The sequence below is a fragment of the Cricetulus griseus genome (genome assembly GCF_003668045.3).
Source record: "Cricetulus griseus strain 17A/GY chromosome 1 unlocalized genomic scaffold, alternate assembly CriGri-PICRH-1.0 chr1_1, whole genome shotgun sequence".
In the NCBI taxonomy this organism is placed as follows: Eukaryota; Metazoa; Chordata; class Mammalia; order Rodentia; family Cricetidae; genus Cricetulus; species Cricetulus griseus.
The window spans coordinates 122003732-122008645 of NW_023276807.1; positions in this window are offsets into that span (position 1 = coordinate 122003732).

The following is a 4914-nucleotide window of genomic DNA, read 5'->3' on the forward strand; positions in this document are numbered from 1 at the left end:
ATACATGGTGCACATAAATACTTTCATGCAAAACACACATACACAGAACATAAAAATAAATATTTAAAACATTTTCTGCACAAAAGGAATCCCCAAAGGGCTAGTCAAAAATGTAGCAGCTATTCAACCAATCTTAGAATAAAAAAATGATACTTTCTGAGCATAAAAGGTATAGAAAAAAGCACAAAGGGAGCAATCAATAGATCTAACTACTTAAAAACCCAGTCTTATGTTGAACAAACCACAAACAAGTTGACTGATCACCCCATGGTGTTGTTTGCCCCCATTAAAATCTGTGCATGCAGAAGGCCAAACTAATGAAAATAAAAACATTTGGATGGCCATCGGAGACCACACAGCTTAAACCCCAAATGAAACAATTTCCATGCTCTCAGAATTGCCTAAAACCCAGCTGCACTCTACTCTAGTAAATTATTGATATTCTAGAAGAAGAAGCTGAGGCTTCTCCCTTAAGAATTGCTCTTACATATTTGGAAAGTTTAATTATTTCTATTGTCCAAATTACTTTCTGTCTTTTGGAAGAATTTAAATAATCAATGTCTAGACTTATGAGATTGTTTTAATTAGAAAGAGATGACTTGGGTCACAAAGTGGATTTTCTCCCTAGCTCCCTTGGCTCTGTTTACAAAGTTATTTCTGAATGTATTATTGCTGAAGTGGAGGCTGTTAAAAAGAATCCTCTTTATTCCTTTTCATTATAGCTACTAGAGAATGTTTGGGCTTGGCTTTGATGGCTAGCTAGGGTCTGACAATTACTTTTTTTATTTACAGGCAACATAAAATATATTGCCTTTTGATTTCCTGTCAGATTTAAAATGTAGCATTCAGAATGTGATAAACTTAACATGCAGCAAAACTGAAGCAGGGAATCAGAGTCTTGGCGCAGAGATTCTCAGAGGGGTATGAGTCGAGAGATGCTGAGCCTGTGAGCAGAACAGACCTGGGGTTCATCCTCCATGCTGGCTCGATGGAGACTGAGGGAGGGGACAAACAATATTCCATGGGGGAGAGGAGATAAAGAAGGTTGTCAAATAAACACAAGCTTGTTTCAGAGTTAGAAGTCTAAGCCTTAGCAAGAGGGAACTTGGATATAGATGTAAAGTCTATTCCTAGCTTTCGCTTTGCACCCTTGGCATCCCCTCGCTGTAAACCTTTCAGCATCCACATTTTATTAAGAGGATGGGAAACATCAGAAAATCTCATCCTGGCATTTCTGTATCAACAGGTGCTGGATGAAAAAACGTTGTTCCTTATAACCAGGATGGCTGTGCTGGGTTGATGATGGTCTACCTAATTTGCCCCTCTTGCCTTTCAGAATGAGCTAGCTTTAGCTTTGACCAATAGGATGTGATAGAAGTTTCTATGTACGCCCACGAAGGCTGTAGCTTCCAAGTTCAAGTGATGGGGATGCTCTCACAGCCTAGCTGAGAAGGGATGGGAAGCACAAGCAAGTGGACAGGCCCCTGGAATCCAGCTGAGGTGTAGCAGCTCACCTCTCAGCAGACAGCCAGCACTAACTGGCAGCTAGCAAATAAACCATCTGGAACATTCCAGTCTCATGATGACTATCACTTTTAACTGATACCTATGAACCAGAGTAACTAGCAGATTAGGCCCATTCAGCAACCTGAAGAACTGCGTTAGACATAGTAAATTCTTTGTGGGCTTGTGGAGCTTGTATGTTTGGAGAAGTCTTAAAATAGAGGTGTGGGTCCTGGTTCACTTATGTGAGTATAGAGCTCAGGAGTGGCATAGAGCCCAAGTAATTTGGTTGGATTTTCTTGGGGTGTAAGATATTGGAAGGGAAGTGGGGCTAAAAGCTGAGAAGCTGAGTGTGTGTGTGTGTGTGTGTGTGTGTGTGTGTGTGTGTGAGAGAGGAGAGAGAGAGAGAGAGAGAGAGAGAGAGAGAGAGAGAGAGAGAGAGAGACAGAGACAGAGACAGAGACAGAGACAGAAGAACTTAAAGTCTTCTTTTTGTCTCTTCTTCCTGTGGCGGCAGATTAGCCATCAAGGGGAGTTGGGAAAATCAGCATTAAGCCATCTGCTGAGGACCAATACAGCAAGCTTTTCTTTACCATTTGTACACAGTCTTCAGCAGAGATATGTGTTAGTTCCTTTGCACATTGTTGTGGCAAAATACCTAACAAAACAATCTAGTGGAAGAAAGATTGGTGGCTTCAGAGGTTCAGTACATGATCTCTTGATCTGTGTTTCTGAGCCATGGAACAAAATTTGACACTGGGAGCATGTGGCAAAAGCTGTTCACATTGCAACAGACAGGAAACAGTCACTGTGTCAGGAAGGGGCTAGGGATAATACATTCTAAGGACCTTCCCCCAATGACTTACTTCCTTTAGCAAGTCCTACCTTTCAAAATTTCTAGAACTTTCCAAAATAGTACCCCCTGATCTTTGGTAAATACCTGAGTCTTTAGCTTGGGCCCTTGGGGGATGAAGGCAAAGGACTGAAGTCATCGTTGGCTATATATCAAGCTTCAGGTCAGCTTGGATTACATAAGACCATCTCAAAAGACAAACCAAAGAAAAATGTGAGTGGCATTGCACTTCACATCTAGACCACTACAGTCTATACTACTTACAGACACTCCTGTGTGGTTCATTATTTGGCAAACTATAAAGCAATTTGAGCTCCACCCATGAGTGCCTGAAGAGCAATGAATATGGTGGCTGCAAAAGAATGCCAGAGACACAGGTGGTGGAGTGCAGATGTTTTCCATAGGCATCTAGACATTGCCTCACCTTACCAGCACCTCCATAAGACAGGTACCTTTAATCTCATCTGGCAAACTGGGGCAGCTGTTCTAAACTTGCCAGCAGCAACTGCTTTGGGCAGGGGTTGCATATCAGTTATCTACATTACAATTCATAACAGTAGCAAAATTAGTTATGAGGTAGTAATGACATAATTTTATGGTTGGGGGTCACCATGGCATGATGAACTAACTGCATTAAAGGGTCGCAGCATTAGGGAGGTTGAGAACCACTGCTCTAGGGCCTAGAAATGGGAAGGCGCACTTTCACTTCCATGTCTTTGAAGCAGAAGCACCAGACTTATTCACACCATTGTTGTGTGATACCATTGTTGAATTCTTTCTTGTTTCCCAGGCCTCTCTTCTGGCTCCACTCTTTGGATAAGCAATCTTCAAGAATTAAACCCCTGGGTTTTCTGAGTTTTGCAGTCTCTATCTGTGCAACATCCTCAATTAGATGTTGCCAGACAGACCGTCTAGCTGATGATTATGTGTATACACTATAGAGTCAGGAATAGCTCAGTTCAAAGCCCCTTGCCCTACCATTGACTAGCTTTGTGATAGTGAGTGCATCCCAGCAGTCCTCCTGTGCCTTCATTTCCTCTTCTTTAGAATGGAGAGATGTTTTCCACCTCCTATTTGTTGACAGCAAGTGCTACAGGAGTTTTCAGTATTGTGATGCTTCCTGCACTGTCTCAATTCCTGCCAGAGGTGGGAAATTATTCGCCTCATTTATTCTGGAGCCTGGTGACGGTGTCCTTGGGAATGGGGCAAGGGTTCAAGTCTTTACTGTTAAGTCATTCCTAACAAGGACAGCAAAAGTGGACCAAGGCAAAAAACAACCTAAAATTTCCCTTTTCTGACTCAGGATGAAAAGAAAATATTTCCCCTCTAATTAAAGGAGACGTGTAGATGTTGGAAAGACAAATAAACAGCATGGCTACATAACAAATACACACACACACACACACACACACACACCTGAGTTTCCCTCATCAAAGGAAAGCAGCCAGTGTCTTTAGCTAGCAAACCTTTTGCATTTGTTTCCATGACAACAAAGCAAGATTACAATCCCACACCAATGGTGTTAGGTATGATTTCAGGATTTGTCCCAGGGATTCTTCCGTAAGAGGAAATACACAGAATAAAAGTTCTAGAAGTCAATTCATCAAAGGATTATCTGAGTTCATCTCAAAGTGATGGATTTGTGGGAAACTGAGGTTTACTTTATATTTTTCTTATTTATTCACTCCTTCATTCTTTTATTTTGCTGTATGTATGTATCTGTGTGAGTGCTGTGGTGAATGTGTGTAGTGTGTGTGCAGTTATGCATGCCTGTGCCTGCACAAGGAGACCAGAGAAGGACACTGGGTGTCCCACACTATCATTCTCTTATTCCTTTGAGACAGGGTCTGTCACTGAACCCAGAGCTACACTGATGGCCCTTGTCCCACTATACCATCAGTCCTGGGGTTATAAGTAAGCATGGGATGATGGATTTTTAAAACATTATTTTATGTGTGGGGTTGCTTTGCTTGCATTTATGTCTGTATACCACTTACATTCCTGATATCTATACAGGTTAGAAGATGGCATTTGATTCCCTGGAACTGGCATTACAGACAGTTGTGAGCTACCATGTAGGTGCTTGGGATTGAACCCTGATCCTCTAGAAGATCATCCAGTGCTTTTTTTTTTTTTTTTTTTTTTTTTGGTTTTTCGAGACAGGGTTTCTCTGTGGCTTTGGAGGCTGTCCTGGAACTGGTCTTGAACTCACAGAGATCCGCCTGCCTCTGCCTCCCGAGTGCTGGGATTAAAGGTGTGCACCACCACTGCCCGGCTCATCCAGTGCTCTTAATCACTGAGCCATCCCTCCAGATTCCCATGCCCTGCTTCTACGGTAGGTGCCAGGATCCAAGCACAGATTCTTCCATGGGAGCTACCTGCAAGGACTGGTAGACACTATCTCCAGTTTTTGTACTTTTTTATATTTTTAAACATAAATGTGTGTTGTTTCTATATGAACAGAAATAAGAAAGTCACTTAAAGAAGAAGGGCAGCTCACAACTCACTTTAGCTTGGAATCTACAGACATTTCTGGAAATCTCCACTGCAGAAACAAT